The following is an 18613-nucleotide window of genomic DNA, read 5'->3' on the forward strand; positions in this document are numbered from 1 at the left end:
CATTTTATAACTGTAAACTCTTAAAAAATGGACAAAATACAGGCTAAAGGCCTTTTCACTGCACAAGTGATATGACAGCAATGACTACAGTATATAGACCATTTCAATGTGGCGATGTGATTGGCCTGTTTTCCTGCTTGTTATCAAACTATTTCATAACTGTAACAAGAGGCAATTCAATCCAAACTTAATGTAAAAACAGTGATTATAACATTATTTATCAAAATGTGGCTCTTTTTGAATTCTCTGAAGCTATAGAAATTGAAAATGTAAATCAGGAAATACGTTGGGACCATTGTTTTTGTTCACATGCCTCAAAATGGTCCCAAATGCATGCTATTGCATAACACTTGAGTTCTTTAAAACAGGATGAGTTCTGATTGGCTGTTGATTAGCTGAAATAAAAATCGTTCTCAAATGTTATTCCAACAATACTGTTTCTCTGTGCCATTACCATTGTAGCAGCCCATGTCATGATTTTGCAAAGTACGATGCAATCCTAGATTAACATCTATGTTGATCCTTAAAGATCATTTGTGTTTAAAAAGGTAATCCATACCTACCTTCCTCCACTAAACTCAACCATAACTGTAAATTATTCCCAAAATCAGAGAATTGGCTGACTGGAATTTTGTTTCCAGGATCGACATAGATCAGTGTTTCTCAACCATGTTCCTGGAGGACCACCAGCACTGCATATTTTTGATGTCTACTTTGTCTGTCACACCCATTACACAGACCCCGTAGTTTTTCTCTTTTTTATGTGTGTGTGTGTGTGTGTTTTTTTTTGCAATTAAAAAATTACTGATTTTGTGGCTGTAATTCCTAGAAATTTGCTAACAATTTTGCAAATATATACACACACACACACACACACACACACACACACACACACACACACACATATATATATATATATATATATATATATATATATATATATATATATATATATATATATATATATATATATATATATATACATACATACACATACAACGTTTCTGTCTTGTTCTCGAATCTGATTGGCTGATAGCTGTGCTATATTTAAGTCATTTCAGAACCCGTACAGCCTCTTTACTCTTTGTGTAAAAGGGTAGACACTACAAATCTAAACTTTGACAGATGCTTGCCCAGCTGTTTAACTGTCAGCTTATTATTTGAATCCAACGCGGAAGAAAGTAGTTCCTCATACAAACGTGTTTTTAAGACTCTCCATGTTTGATTTTGTTTTTATATACACAATTATGCCGTCAAACTGTTATATAAATGCAATATCACACTTGTAGCAGTGCGATATAGCTGTTTATTGGCATTGGTGGGGCACTAAGGCACTCCACCTTATATATATATATATATATATATATATATATATGTGTGTGTGTGTGTGTGTGTGTGTGTGTGTGTGTGTGTGTGTGTGTGTGTGTGTGTAAAAGATTACATGTATTTACCATATTAGGTATAGTAGCCTACTATGTTGGGCGTGCAATCAGAAACAATTACAAGGACACAATTCATAAAAAATAAAGCTTCTTTTTTCTAGTCTCTTGCCAAGACAAGATCTGAAACGGTAGGATTGAACCAAAGGAAGGTGGAATAACTCTTATTTTTATCCACAATCTTACTTTTTCTTAGATTTCACTCCCCGGAGCATCTGACATCTTAACACATAGGACATGCGTTATGGCTTCCCATACTGTAATACCTAAAACACGTATTGTCGTGAAACTCGTCAAAGGCAGGAAAGTGTTTTCTCCCGTTAACTGCAAGGAAAGAGTTAAACTAAGTAATTTATCTATAAACATGTCACTTCACATTTCACTCGCGTTTCATCTGCATCTGCTTACTGCACAAGCTGAAAACCGCCCTCCCCCCACTTTAGGTAATGTAATGATTGTGAGGGGGCAGGTGAGACGTCATTATTTGAGAGACACTCAAATGTCACATGCTTTGCATATGCGACTTCTATATAAGTCAGGTAAAACAATTCAATGCAAACTGAAAGAAATATGATTTAATTACATGGTTTGGAAATTGATGTTTTATGAGATTATTTTTTTCCCATTATTTTGCATTAATAAAGAATGTTGCAGGATCACAAAAATTTTTGATTTTTTTTTTGATTTTACGTTGGGTTCAGTGATCACAGTATCGCGAAAAACTAGGGCTGATTTCAGATCTTTCAGTCTCTACTAATGAGCTGTTGATATGAAAAAGGTGTGTTTGATTACAGAGACATTTGCAGAGCTGGTGGGCCTCCCGGAATGTGGTTGAGAAACACTCGGGTTGGCGTTATAAAAGTGCTATAGAAATTTATGTATGTTGAGTACACATATTTCTTTAAAAAGTATGTTACGCTCAAAAATGGAGCTTATTTGTCTATCAATAGAAATCAATTGTGTATTGATTCAAAGATTTTCAAAATGCATCGCTATTCTCTCTTGAATGGACATTAAGCTTTAGTGCTCTAGGCTAATTTTTAAGAGCATGTGGTGCACTAGGCTTGTTTTTAACAGCAGATGGCACTCTAGGTTAGTTTTAACAGTAGATGGTGCAGTAGAATAGCTATTTTTAACATTAGATGTTGCTGTAGACAAATTTTTAAGAGCATATGGTGTTCTAGGCTAATTTTTAATGCTGTGTTTACACCAGACGCGGAAGTCGCGTTAAGTGTGAGTGATTTACATGTTAAGTCAATGCAAACGCACGAATACATATCCTGCGGCATGAATGATGCAAATTGTGCAAATGACACAATGCGAATGACGTGATGCGAATTGACCGTTTTGCGCATTTGACGCACTTAACACGCCTTTCATGCGAATCGCTCGAGTTCAAAAATCTGAACTTAAGCGGACATTTGCGCCACGTTAACCAATCAGGAGCTTGCTCTTGTGGGGGAGTGATTGTGACGTACGCCTGTTGTTGGTTTTCTGGGGGGAATCCTCCAGCCTACACCAATAACAGTAACTCAAACTGGGCTTAGCTCAGTCAGACGCACCACTGAAAGTCTCCATCATCCAGGTTAAGTTTCTGGAGGAGTTTATGAGCTCATAGAGCTGGATGCATCTCTGAAAGGATCTAGTGGACTCAGACACGGCCCTAAACCTATCAACGCTGTTTTTCAGCCTTCATAAAAAATATAAAAACTTATTTTCTTAATAAAATCCATGTTAGCCATTTAGCAACGAAGCTAGAGTCACCAGGCTGACAGAAGCCCTGCCCATCACGCAAATCCGCATCTGATCTGAAGTGACTTTGACTCGCAAATGAATCGAGTAAACTCAAATTTTCACGCGGCTATTTACGCCCGAATAACGTAATTTATCCGTGCATTCCATGTCTAGTGTGAACAGCATTACAGCAGATGATGCTCTAGGCTAGTTTTTAGCAGCAGATGGCGCTCTAGGATAGTTTTAAACAGCAGGTGGTGCTCTAGGCTAGTTTTTAACAGCAGATGGCGCTCTAGGCTAGTTTTTAACAGTAGATTGTAAGCTAGAATATTTTTATTTTTTAGTATTAGATGGAGTTCTAGCTTAGTTTCTAACAGCATATGGCACTCTAGGCTAGTTTTTAACAGTAGATTGTACGCTAGAATATTTTTATTTTTTAGTATTAGATGGAGTTCTAGGTTAGTTTCTAACAGCATATGGCACTCTAGGCTAGTTTTTAACAGTAGATTGTACGCTAGAATATTTTTATTTTTTAGTATTAGATGGAGTTCTAGGTTAGTTTCTAACAGCATATGGCACTCTAGGCTAGTTTTTAACAGTAGATTGTACGCTAGAATATTTTTATTTTTTAGTATTAGATGGAGTTCTAGCTTAGTTTCTAACAGCATATGGCACTCTAGGCTAGTTTTTAACAGTAGATTGTACGCTAGAATATTTTTATTTTTTAGTATTAGATGGAGTTCTAGGTTAGTTTCTAACAGCATATGGCACTCTAGGCTAGTTTTTAACAGTAGATTGTACGCTAGAATATTTTTATTTTTTAGTATTAGATGGAGTTCTAGGTTAGTTTCTAACAGCATATGGCACTCTAGGCTAGTTTTTAACAGTAGATGGCGCGAGGCTAGTTTTATTTTATAACAATAGATGGCGATCAAGGCTAGTATTTAACAGCAGATGGCGCTCTAGAAAAGTATTTAACAGTATATAATGCTGTAGAATAGCTTTATTTTATAACAGTAGATGGCGTTCTAGGCTAGTTTTTAACATTGGATAGTGCTTTGATCTGAGAATACTGATGGTGCTCTAGGCCCGTTTTCAACAATACACTCAAATACTTACAAGGAATAGCACGTGTGCGTTTAAAGTTCTAATTGTTTTATGTGAGAAGTTTAATGTTTAACAGCCCAATATGAACACTCTTGTAAGTCATTTAAACCGTTCCTAAATTTATTCATGTTCAAGTGGCATTTGTAAGGAATTGGAAGCAAGGAGAGTACAGCTGTTTCAGCGTCAGCTGCCGTTAAAAACTAAGCTCTGAATCATTTCAAGAGAGAATAACGAATCATTTCTCAAACAATCAATTTTCAACATAGATGTAGTAATTCAATGAAATTAATAAAAAACAAAAGTACTGATGAACTATTGACAAGATTGCTAGATTTGAAACAGCATTGACGTTTTTTTTTTTTTAAATCAGACTATTTTGTCTGATCAGTTGACCTGGCTGGTATTGCTACTTATACTAACTGAAGTTCTGCCCATCCTGACCTCTGAGCCCTCCTGTGTACAGTGTCTGTGCTACTAATTTTACATAGTGTACAGTTCCTCTAAAGTATAAATGAAAATACTAATATGTTGCCTGACAGTTTTACTTGTAAAAAAGTGATGAACGAATTAAAAAAAAGAGCTTTTCTTTGTCCTCTGCGTGCAAGAATTATTATTTTTTTGGTTTTGTTACTGAGGACGGAGTCTTTTGGAAAGGATCAGAGGGGCTGTGATGTCTTCTCTAAAGGCAACAGACAAGCATGTCTCTTTATTAGGCGCAGCTACATTCTCTCGCTCTCTCTGCACTTGTAATCAACATCACTTCCTACCTCGCAAGATGTAATCAACTCTGATTCACTCCCCAGTTCATTTATTTCAATTAACTTTTGTTTCCTTCCCCAGGAGAGGAACCGCGAGAGGAGAAGGGGAAGCAAGACAGCCCTTTGTGTGTATATGTGCGCGCGTAAATAATGAAATGGCTTCGGATTAAAAAACGAGCCAAGGAGAATTAAGCATATCTGCGGAGGGACACAATGAAATAGGGGAGGGAATTGGCATGCCACCCCACTCACCTCCCCTCCGCCTGCTGCGTGTTTTGCTAATGCGCCGTTCCTTTCTCCTCTCAAGCGCGGCAATTATTTATAGGCGCACAAATGAACCAGGAAGAGATACTGGCTCACCTCTTGAAAACGAATAAATTGACTACATGTTGTTGCCACAACAAACGCATCTCCTCGAAGCACCTTATTATCGCATTGAACTTATTCAGAAGTGAAACGCAATCTCTCACCTCTGATTGCAAATAACACATGTGAGGAGCTTTTTCACTGTTAGAAACGTTAGGTTTGATGTCTCTGTCAGTTCTGAGGCTCGAAAACATACTCAAGGTAAGTACGTCAGTGCGAACGTTTCAAGCAATGCAGTGTTTATTTTGCTAGCCGTTGCATCCAAACACCGTTAATAATGCAGTTGGCTTTTTCAGACAATAAGGTAAACTACTCTACTGTGGCCAGATTTCTTCTTCAGGAAAGACAGTCTGCTTCCGAAAACAAGTACAGTTGAAGATAAAATGATAGCCCTCCTGTGAAACTGTAATACTTTTACCAATATTTCCCAAGTGCTGTGAAGAGATTTATTCAAACACAATTATATTCATTTTAAAATCTCATTTCTTACTTAATTTACTAGTCATTAATAATAATTCCTTACATTTATATAGCGCTTATGGACTCTCGAAACACTTTACACATTGGGGGGAACCTCCTCATCCAGCACCAGTGTGTAGCATCCAACTGGATGACACAACGGCAGCCAGTTTGTGCCAGACCACACACCGTCTGATTGGTGGAGAGAAGACCGAGGCTGTGTCTGAAATCGCATACTCCATACTGACTGTACGCTAAAAACAGTATGTGAGCTGAGTAGTAAGTCTGAATTCCTAGAATTCGAAAATCGACGAGATTATGAAGTGTGCATTCCATGCGCCATGATGCCTCACGAGAGAATTCAAGAATGGGGTGAAGCGACGCAACTGATGTAGTGCGTCCGAATTCTATTCATACTTTTCACATAATTCCTGTATAGAATGTACTCTTCTAACGGCCGAGTAGTACATTTCGCATCTACTGAGTAGTAGCCAGAGTGATGAAGCTAGATATGATATGGGATGGTTAGGAGGCCATGATAGACCAACGCAATCTCACAGCAATTCGTAACTTTTTGATTTAGTGGCTAATTTGTATGGATTCATAAAATTTTGTACGATTTGCTCATCACCCAATGACGGTTGTGTTTAGGGGCGGGGTCGGGTGCCACACCTCTTTTTAAAAATCGTACATTTTCATATGACTCGACTCGCGCCACTAAACTGACAAAGCGTAACATACGTACGTTTTCTCGTGAGATTAAGCTAGATTGACAGAGGCCAGTGGGATGCCAGGGTTAAACCCCTACTCTTTTTGTTAAACCCCTGCTGGTCTCACTAACACCACTTCACGCAGCAACCTAGCTTTCCCATGTGGTCTCCCATCCAGTTACTGAGCGGGTGCAGCCCTGCTTAGTTTCAGGGGGTGACCATGTGAGAGTTGCAGAGAGCTAGCTGCCATCTACCATCTTAGCCATCATGACAGTCCATATATTATTTATATTGCAAAATACTATAGCATTCAGCTTAAAGGGGAACTACTATTCAAAAATCACTTTTATAAGGGGTTTAAATAGTGTGGGAACAGTGTGGGGATATAACTAGCTTCTAATAGTAACAGTTTATTAATTACATAAATTTATTATTACATTAATAATTTATTAATTTAATCACACTTGAAAAACAGTTTACAGGAACACTTTTGAGATTTACATTCTCTGTACATATCATCAGAGAGTGATAGCCTGGCCAATTAGTGGTGATCTCTCTCTCATTAACATAGGACGTTAGTCTTGTTTTTGACTCTGCCACTATGCTGACACATAGGCATTTAAAGCTCTACCCTCTATTAAGTAGAGCACTTAGAGCGCAATTTCATTTAAATTTATAGTGACAGTTACCAAAACAGCACAATTATAATCATAAAAGGGTCAGTTTCAAAGAGTTACATAACATTATGGGATATTCTCATAGTCGAACCCTGATTTTAAGAAAACCACAATTTAAAAATTATTTTCAACCAGCCAAAGTGGCTAGTGTGAGTGACTGTATAACCTGGCAAAGCTGAAATGTACCCATCTATATTTGGCGGGTTGCCGGGTGTTAATGTTAAGCCATCTTTCTATCTATCTATCTATCTATCTATCTATCTATCTATCTATCTATCTATCTATCTATCTATCTATCTATCTATCTATCTATCTATCTATCTATCTATCTATCTATCTATCTATCTATCTATCTATCTATCTATCTATCTATCTATCTATCTATCTATCTATCTATCTATCTATCTATCTATCTATCTATCTATCTATCTATCTATCTATCTATCTATCTATCTATCTATCTATCAAGTTATTGTATATTGTTGTTTGTTTTGTAGACAACCTGAAAAAATATAGCTTAAAGGGGCTAATAATTTTAACATTAAAATGTTCAGTTTTATTCTAGCCAAAATAAAACAATTAAGACTTTTTCATATCATTTAAAGCTATATTATTTAAAACAGTTATTCCAAACAAACCAAAAGTAATAAAGACGTTTTCCTGGATAAAAAACAGGACATACTTCCTCAGAGAAACAGAACTAAAATTTGACAGGAGGGCTAACAATTTCGCCTTCAGCTGCACTTCCATAAAATGCAGCTATATGTTTGAGTTCAATAGCTTGACCTGCAGTACTGCCGGTGAGATTGAAGTGTGCATTCAATGGACACTTTACAATCCCATAAGGCCACAGGAAAGGATTTATGAATAGAGCTAAAGCACCCAATGCTGCAGGTCATTAATTACACTGAAAACATGAGTGTCATTTGTCTGAATTTCGTTATTCAAATGAAAATTTCAAACCAAATGTTGTGTCTACTTCCAAGTGTACAGTTATGAAGCACACTTTTATATAATTAGCAAGAAAAAAAAACTGTATGTGAAAGAGTAAAGTCCAATTTTTCTAAAGTGTATCATTACAAGCATGTTTACATTTAGCATTAAAATATGTGTTTTGATCAGTTCGCTTTAATTTTGGGCTGGGTGGGTAATAGTACACCAACTCTCTTTTAAGATTTCACCGTAACTCTGCTTTGAGGTTTGTCATCACCATAATCATACAAACATATTACCATATTTAAACTGAACATATATTTGTTGTGTGTTGGTAAATTGTTAATTTAATTTAATTGTGTACAAACAAGATTTCTATTATCTAAACAAAAATGATGACTAATATATCCATTACTAAAACTATTACTCACACAAATGCAAATGATCTTTCTCTGAATTAAGTTCACTAAGAGTGCAATCTGAGCTGCATCCAACGCTTTTTAATGGGCTCACCTAACCCCACCCCTAACCCTACCTCTCACAGTAAAGTCACTCGCTCCATTTGAGTTCTTTGTGTCTGACATTGCATCGCTAAGTGATGCAATCTCAGCTTGCATTATAAAGGCTGCATCCAGATACTATTGAGTTCACTGCATATCTGACGTCCGCCACTTTAAATACTCAAGCTTATTAAAGTCATTTGCTACACTAAATATAGTTTAACCATGGTATTTGTTAAGGATAGTAAAACTTGTGCTGGATAAGTTGACAGTTCATTCTGCTGTGGCGACCCCAGATTAGTAAAGGGACTAAGCCAAAAAAGAAAACGAATGAATATTGTGTTGCCCTTTAAGGTGTTTCATTTTAAAATACATTCTTTAAATATATATATATATATATATATATATATATATATATATATATATATTAACCAACTTCATTATTTCATGTGAAAATTTACTTCCTGTTTAGTCACTTCCTGTTAGTGTTCCTGGTTGTTTGTGAAGGCAATTTCAGACATGTGCTCTCTCGGGCAATTTAAAGCATCGACTTCAATTCATCATAGAGGCAACGCTGTAAGTTAATGTTTTCTACATTAGACATGTTAATGATATTATGTCAGCGATTAAAATACAATGTTTAAAAACAGTTGGTAAAAATAAATTTTTTATAAGTTTTTTTATTTTATTTTTATTTTTTACCATTGTAATCCCCACAATGGAGAAGGAGTAGGAATAAGGGAATGGAGGAGGAGGAGGAATGCAGTTTATGTTGTGGTCATTTTAAGTGCAGTTTCAGTCAAAACAAGGTTTCTGAGTATCGTTGTATTAATTTAATGCAGTTTGAACCACAATGCTAATAAGAAGAGTGACAGTAAGTTATCAACCTTACTACGACTTTGTCTTCATTGGCTATGGTTTAACTTGGTGTTTAGACAGTTACAACACACTGCACGAGAACCCTACAAATCATACCTGTCAACATTGGAATGTGAAAATAAGGCATATCCACCCCCCCAAAAAAAATCCCAAATTACTAAATACTTTATGTTCATCTGTAGCTGTTTTGTTGTAAATAAACAGTCAAAACAGTCAAATAAAATGTTTGATTATTATTATTGCTATTTACAAAATAGTATACATTAGAAAAAGCTGCAAGTAAATTAGCAAACAGTAAAGAGCAATGAATGAATCTCTCATTTAGATATTTCGTTTAAATACATTAAATAACAGATGTGTCACTTTAAACTTTACCTTTTTGTGCTTGTTTAAGACAAAAATATGTGTTAAAAAATAAATAAAAATAGGTATGTGCCGATACAACATTTTAACTTCTGATACGAGACCGATATTGCAGCATTCAGTACGAACCGATACCGATATAAATCCAATGTCAGCACAAATTATGAATACTTTACTTTTACCTTCGTTGAGTGGAATTACCTTTTCTTTGTTGAGTCGAATGTATGAATGGCTAGATCAAACTGAGAACAAAAGTCAGCAACAGTAAGTATGAAAAAAAAAATAAATATTGGTTGCATAAATGTGAACCTTTTACATAAAAATATATAAAAAGAATAAATATTATTACCCTGAAAAATATCTTAATTGACTAAATCAAAAAAATATTTTTTAAAGTGCAAAATAAAGGTCACTTCAGTTAATCATTTTTTACCATCAGCAAATGGTAGAAACAGCTGAGAGCAGGAACATAAAAAAAAAAAATGTTAATTGAACTACTGCTAAAGGTTGAGTGTCCAAAGTTTCAATTTCACACACAGCTTTTTGATCCAGTTTCGAGCTGAAAAATATCTTTCAGACTGGGCAGCAGAAATAAGGAGTTATTGTTATAAGTTATTATAAATATAATAAAATGTGCAGTATGGTTAGTACAAACATTTACATGACCAGATCTATTTAATCTGTGTTTGTATCATAAGAAGATTATGGCTGTATCAATGTTCCCAAAGAAAACCTTATTCATTTTATAATAATATATTTTGCACATATTATCTTTAACATAAATATACTTGCAGTAGCTGAATTGAAACATATCTTTTCTCCACAGCACATACAATAATGTGACTTTTAAGAATAATTTTATTTGGCAAAATTCATTATATTTGCATAATATTTTGCACAGATTCCACCTTACTTCCCACTTGGGAAAATTACGAAAATGTAAATAGAGACAGAACTGCAAACTGATGTGCAAACTGACACTGTTTATCAGAGCCCCTTTTCTTTCTGGGCTTTTTAAAGAAGAGTTATATAGGAATGCCTCTATTTTCCTTCTACCCGAAAGTAATACTACTTCTTAGTAACAATTCTTTCCTTTAAACTGTAATGGCCCTCAGCAAAAGAATGATTTCTTATTCTTATTTAACAGACAATTACAACAACAAAAATGTTTAGCATTTTACACCTTTTACATGACACTGTTTCTATCAGTGTGTTCAAGTAAAAAAAAATAACTAAAAAAAATAGGAAATCCACTATTTCACTCCTACTATGCATGTGCACCACTGACAGGTCAAATCTACTCCCTTTCTAGTCTTGGTGCTGCTGAGATATTGAGATGCACCGGCCAAAGTTTGCGTATAAAGTAATGTAGACACGCAGAATCCGGGACATGCCAGGCAATTTAGAAATCTTGGCTAAATGCATTTTTTAAGTCCCAAATAGAGGACATGTCTGGGAAAAAGAGAACATATTATCACCCTTAATAATGAGCTGGATCAGTCTATTTAGTAAAAGGCTTTTCTTTTCCGCGTGTCCTCGTGCTCTTCTCAAAGCTAAAGTCAGAATAGGTGTCCAGCGTGTCTCTGTGGGTCTGCAGCAGCAGAGCACGAGAGTCTGTAGCAGACTATTCTCACGGACACAGAACCGGGCCGCTAAGGCAAAGTCTTATGTGTGTGAAGCGCTGGTGTTGAATCAGGTATCACACTGGATGCACCAGATTAAATTGAGGCTCGCACAATGTGTGCTACATTGCCATTCTGTGCCTTGTGTTGCTTAGCAGCATGTACAAAACAATGTAAAGATCACTTGACGTGAAGTAAATAAAACAGTAACAGTTAGACATGTGCCGTTGTTGATCGCGTCAGCGTGTGCTACCGTCACAATAGATTTCTATCATACACCATAACTTAGTGTGAAAAGCATGTTGGTGTGAAAAGCAAAGCTGGCTTCGGACGCTGCTGGACAGGATAGCTGTAATTCCATTTAGAGCGCATATGACTGCTTATATCGAAGATTTTTAACGCAGTCCGATATAGTTTTTTGGACTGATTTCGGACGAATTTCCAATATCAAAATCAGATTAGGACATCCCTAAAAAAAAAAAAAAAAAAAAAAACACTAAGATCGACACCTTTAGATGTTGTTGTTATTATTATTATTATTATTATTATTATTATTATTATATGTCTGTTCAAACACACACAAAACCCAGAATTTCGCTCCGCTTCAAATCACATGTACAGAATCCGTTTAGGAAACAACGTCTATTTATCACCACGGAGCGCATCTGACAGTCACTCACTGCTACATGAACTGACTGTTTTGAGGATTGCATAGGAGGGACAGCAGAGCCTGTTATGGAAAGGAAGGAAATCCTGCTGTTTTTATATTTATTTCAATGTGTTTTCATACATAAATAAAACAAGCGCAGAACACATTTACGAACAAGAAGAACAAGATTTAAGAACAAGAAACGTTCTCTCGTGGTTCTGTGGTATGGGTTGCGTACATGGAGGATCAGCTCTTTAATGTTTATTGCCACCCTTCATTGAAGGATTGAAAATTTGGGAAAATACCTTTACGGGATGATAGCGGGATAGAATTAAAATACGGAAGGATTCCGAGTAAAACGGGAGGGTTTACAGGCATACTAGAAATTTTACATATACTAAATATTTATCTGTATATAATTTTATCCAAAGTAGAAAAAAAAAACAATTATAGCATGTAAATGTTACTATTTTTGTTTTGTATGTATTATACATGATGAAATGTTTTTTTTTAAACGTTGGCTTTATGCTAATTTATGCAAATGTTAGTGTACAAAATCAGTGTAGCATATTAATGGGTTCCTAATAGGAACACAAGAAAAAACAAACATCCCTGACACCCTCTGATAATGAGAATTTGATACGCAAATATGCTTAATTTTCATGGAAATAACTTCCCAATGTGAAAAATAATAATAATAATAATGCTCTTAAATTGTGCTTCATTTATTCAAACTATAATTTCATGTTTTATTCTTTCCGTTTAGGAGTTTTAAAAAGAGCCTGGATTTTCTAGTCTAATAAGCTTGTATTTAATCACATTTCGCTCACATACAACACATCAATGTCCTCCTGGCCGGCTTATTCTGTCTTTAAAAAAAAGTCCAGTCATCCTCACTTTCTTCAAGATTTATCTTTCAATGAAAAAAAAAAGGCTTAATTTTCTCGTTTTATAAACTGACAGTCCTACTATACAGATGGATTTTACCAATAAATTTAAATAATTAACAAAAATCATTCACACCAAAAAAACAAAAACAAAATCTGTTTATTAAGTGCATATTTCTGTCATCAGCCACATTAAATACTCAAGCTTAATAAAGTCAGGTGCATTTTGAATGTTTTTATAGTTTTTCTGTTCAACGAATCATTCAGGATTTTATAGCAAAAAGTTACATTTTTCTACAAATAAAAAAAAATAATAATAAAACATGGTTATTGTTAGTAATCTGTGATGACCACAATTCAACCATGTTTTACTACACTAACCATAGTTTGACCATGGTGTTTTTCATAAAAAATATGGTTGTAAAAAATTATTCAATGTTTGAAAAAGTGCTTAAGTCCCCATGAAATCAAAACTGACCATATTGATTTTGTCGTTCTGTGGGGAACAATTCGTCACTTTGGAATTATAAGGCTCTATCTGCATTCTGAATGATTTTGAGATATTGAGCTTCAAAGTTTTTGCATTTCGTAGCGAACAGTATGTGTGAAACATTTGTTTTTTAAATAAAGTCTTAAAATGTAAACAACTTATAAAAAACATCCCAAAATGTAAATAAGTTGTCATTTATTAAGAATATGTCAATAACTTAATTTTGACAAAAATGTCAGATAGAACCTTATAATTCTAATGTGACAAATTCATCTGTGCATGTCAATAGGAGAAAAACTATATATAGTTTGCTCTTCTAATTTGTAATTTAAATCTGATAAAGCACTTCTTGCTTTTTTTTCAGTTAAATAGTCAGATTACGTAATGTATTGCGTTAGGAATTGTCCGTGGCTAACATATTTAACCACGCTGCTCAAACTGTCAGTTTTGACAACAAACAGAAATGAGGAGGAGAAGGCGTCTATTAGGCCAAAGAGCTTGGAATGACCAAGAGGCAACACTCAATAGAACGTTCCATTGCAACAGCAGCGTCCTGCAACAGCCCCGGATTCCGCCATTTTAAAGTGAAAGCAGGCGGCTGTCCATTGGATCTTATTGCTAACGCGATGGCAAGCAGCTGCTTTGCTTTTTATTTATTTGTTTAAAAAGCGCATTAAAGCTAAGATACAACCTGAAAGACGACAATACAACACTTACTACCACAATCATCAGTACTTTTAATAGTTTATTTTACAGACTTATATTATGCTGTTGTTCTATTGGAGTTTTCATTCCAAAATGACCACCGCGCCCTCTAGTGTCTGTTTCCCAAATTGCACTAGAGTGTCGCCTCTTGGTGATTCTATGCTCTTTGGTTAAGTTTTAATACCTCTCCCCAAACTTCCAGATCTTTACTACATCCAGTCCACTCGCAGTACAAAAACTTGATGGTTACCATTTCCGGTAAAAAAAGTTAAGTATTTGTCCATACTTTAACCGCTAATATTGCCCACAGTACATTGTGAGTTGGACGTGAATTCGATTAGAACTACAAATGCCGGTGAAAAGTGTAAATAAACTACAAACATGATGAACGTGCGAGACCAACCGTCAAGTAGAGAGGCTTTGGTAAAGAGGTTTGTATGACCATTAATGTCTAGCTCACTGGAAAATATTTAAATCACATTTGCTGTGTTAAATTTAATCTGCAACAACAATACTGAACTTATATGAAGACATGTTTGGACGTCTGAATGCAGAATTATCCAAAGACCTGAGGAGATTTCTCTGCATGAAAGGCTTGTGAATGGGAGATTAACCTGCTGCTGCTTCTCCAATAAGGAAAGTAATTAAATTTGAAGGCAATGTGGATGACGTGTGGATGATTGACAGGGCTCATATCTAAACAACACAACGATTTGTTAACGAGGAAGTAGTATGTCCCAAAGCTTGCATACTCTTCTGTTACACACTCAAAAGCATACATTTTTCCTTCACAAAAAAGGACATACTTTTAGGGCAAAGTATAAGTATGCAAATTGGGATGCAGCAAACTTCTACATGAAGGTAGATCACCAGGAACAGGGTTGAACACCCCTGTTAGGAACTGCGTTACAATATGTAAAAAGAAAAAAAAATTGTTGCAGCTTCCAGGTTATGTGGACTTAGAGTATAGTTTATTTTTGATTTGTATTGGATGTATTATAAATATATGTACTGACCTTGAACAGGCTTTCTTGTACATTTATACACTAAACAATGCTGGGTTGTTTTAAGTGAAGTTCATTTATAAACTAATTTCCAGAGGAGCACACGCTTATGATTGATAGCAGCTGATCCTCATTAGCTAACACACAATCCACCGATCAGATGATTCCTAAATCACTATAAATAACCAAAGCATCTTACCTAAACCATCTTCGTCTTAAAGAATACCCCCTTCCACCTCTACTCCTCCCCTTTTCTTATGAGGATGGCACGGAGGCCCAATGGTTAGCATCATTGCCTCACAGCAATAACGTCACTGGCTCAAACCTTACCTGGCCAGGTTGACATTTTTGTGCGGAGTTTGCATGGGTTTTCCCCGGGCATTCCGGTTTCCTCCCAAAGACCAAAACATGTAACTTAAATAAATTGACAAATTAAATCATTATAGGCAAGCAATGAATTCAGTATACAATCTCCATAGCCAATTCATAATCAAGCAAGGGAGTTTTTGAACCAACCTGAGCTCAAACTCCTCTCTCACCTTGCAACAGGAGGGAGCCCCGGGCTTGAGGATTTCACGAGTTCAGGGCTCTCTTCCAGGACAGCATTCCAAACACGCTTTATAATCAATCATCGGCAAGGGTGAAATCTTGAAACAAAGACAAAATATGGACAAACTTTAGAGTTGCACTTTTTTTAAAAAAAAAAGTGATTTGTTATTCTATGTAAAATTTCTAAACATATTGCCTTAAAACTCTTAGTTAAATGAACTATTAACATTATTACAATAAAAAAGGTAGGTCAGTTGTTTAACAGTTCTGAGTTACAGCAGGTTTCTTTTTTAAGCCAACTAATCACTTTTTATAATGGGAGTTAAAATTTTATTTAAATTTAATAATAATAAAGATTTTGATTTTGTCCATATTTGACCCAATGTTGAGTTAACACAACCCAGAATTTTTATACAAAATCATGTGCTGCCTAAAACAAAAGAAGGAAACAAAATGAATATTCAGCTTGATCTCACGAGGAAATGTAACTATTTTACGTTTTGCCAGTTTAGTGACTAATTTGTACAAGTTCAGTTGGACAAAAATGTTTGATTTTAAAAAGAAGGCGTGGCCCTCAACCCCACACCTAAACCATTGGGTCATTGGGGGTTAAGCTACTAAATCAAAAAGTTCTGAATTGCTGTGAGATCATGTTGGATTATTACATCAATCCATTTAGCGGTTTCATAATATTACCCAGAATAGAAAACCAGCAAACAATATTTCAGGAGAGCCCAAACTCAGTCCTGGAGAGCGGGTGTCCAACTTGCCTCAACATGCCTGCAGGGATTTTACTAGAAAGCCCACAGTACGAGCTTGATTAGCTTGCCCAGGTGTCTGTCTGATTGGAACTGTAGGGTTGGAACTACACTTTGCAGGACTTCGGCCCTCCAGGACCGAGTTTGGGCACCCCTGCTATATATTATTTAAACTGCAGTATTTACAAATTGTTAACATTTTACTTTTCAACATGTTTCTCTTATACTGTGTTTAGTTATGTACAAAATTCTACCGTAATCAGAACTTGTTACGGTTATCAGCTGGAGTGTCCACAATATTCACCAAAGGCCACTCCAGGTAATGTATACTTCCGATGCATTCCATCGGGATGTATCGCCCTCCAAAGGGCACTTCAGAGTGAAAAAAAATCATATTAAAATGTCTTTCCAAACCCAAGTGCTCAAAACTGGCCACTGTGAAGGGCGCTTTGGATTGAAGGATTTTGAAAAATACAACTGATATCCACATTAGGCAGTGATCCTTTCCTGTGATGGGGAAAGTTGTTTTTTGTCACACACTGCACTCAATTTTGAAGGGTTCATCCCTATACTATAATTAGGATTCTGATTAGGCCATAGGGAAGAGCCTATTCAAATGGAACCCAGTGTTCATCATCTATTCACCCAGACCACAATCCCTATCATGCTTTGTGACAATCTGGGCACTGATTACACACACATCTGCAGATCATTTACACTGTTTACATATAATCTCCATTAATTCCCTTATATGGGCTCAGTCTTGTACTGCATATCTGTTTTACTTCCGGCCACAACCAAGTTTTCCCATGTGGACTCCCAGGTGCTGGGCTTCAGTGGGCGACCAGGGAGAGATGCAGAGAGCTAGCTGTTGGCACATTAGTTAGCTGTGGATTAACAACGCTTCTAATAATTTTGGTTAATTACACAGTATTTATAACGCTAATATGAACAGTGTTTTACTGTAAGTTAAGTTGTGAAAATTACTTTGTTTTACAGTAAAGCTATACTACTGTAAAAAATGCACAGCAAAATAAATGGTACTGTAGATATAAATCTAGTTTTTTTTTTTTTTTTTTCACTTGGTTTAGTCTTTGATTTATCAGGGGTTGCCACAACAGAATGCACCACCAACTACGCTGGCATACAGATATGGCTATTAAGAACGTGCGTTTCTGCACACGCAATACTGCAATTTGTCAACCGCAGACACGCGCAATACTGTGGTTGTAAAAGCCGACTTTTCATAAAAATTAATAAAAAACATTGTTGTGCTTTAAGCAATAGCCACCTGGTGGCGCAAGGAACAACCACTTTTCCATTGACTCACAGGAAGTTGTCATACAGTACGTCTTATTAAATATTTCCTAAAATTTGCAATAAAAAATTTAAAACAAGACTATTTTTAAAATACTAATTTATTACATCATATATCGTTGGGAAAAAACAGCAATCTGTTTGTAAAGTAAAGTAAAAAAAAAAAAAAAAAAAAACTACTATCATTTATTAGACAAAAAACAAACTAGCCAGCACACTCAACTGTCCTCAGTCAAAATTTGGCCATTTCAATAAAAAAATTATCATTTAAACATAATAATAATAATAATAATAATAATAATAATAATAATAATAATAATAATAATAATAATAATAATAAACAAAACAATAATAATTAATCCTTCAGATTATTTCTAGCCTCTTTGGTTAAAAAAAGTACATTTGAAAATTTCTGGATATCAACAATAGCCAAAATATATTCAAATTAATTTAATATGGTCGCTTCTGGTGCTTCACGCCTTTTTATTGCTCATTTTTATTTCAGGAATAAGCGCCAAGATTTAGATTTAGTTAGCTGTAATTTTTTTCTCTGTTTAAGAACAATACAGTACTGAAAGAAGACTCCTCTTACATCAGATTATAGTCCCACTGAAGCTACAGCCGGCAAATTATTCCGTTTGGTCTTCAAGCCTTATTCGATGGATTATTTTCATTACTTATGATGGCATAGCAGTCAAAATAGGACA

At 35.4% G+C, this 18613-nt stretch overlaps 1 protein-coding gene and 1 long non-coding RNA gene across 2 annotated transcripts in view; one reads left to right on the forward strand and one right to left on the reverse strand.

Moving 5' to 3' along the window:
• Window positions 1-18613, forward strand: part of LOC147846065 (uncharacterized) — a 700063-nt gene that overhangs the window by 633379 nt on the left and 48071 nt on the right. The gene's annotated exons all lie outside the window — the stretch shown is intronic.
• Window positions 1395-4882, reverse strand: LOC147846071 (uncharacterized). The gene is made up of 2 exons (XR_015481322.1): window positions 3945-4882; window positions 1395-3465 (listed from the first exon to the last, which is right to left on the reverse strand). It is a non-coding gene; the product is annotated as an uncharacterized LOC147846071 (long non-coding RNA).

Source organism: Danio rerio, chromosome 3 (assembly GCF_052040795.2).
Source record: "Danio rerio strain M-AB ecotype USA chromosome 3, GRCz13ab, whole genome shotgun sequence".
Taxonomy (NCBI): domain Eukaryota; kingdom Metazoa; phylum Chordata; class Actinopteri; order Cypriniformes; family Danionidae; genus Danio; species Danio rerio.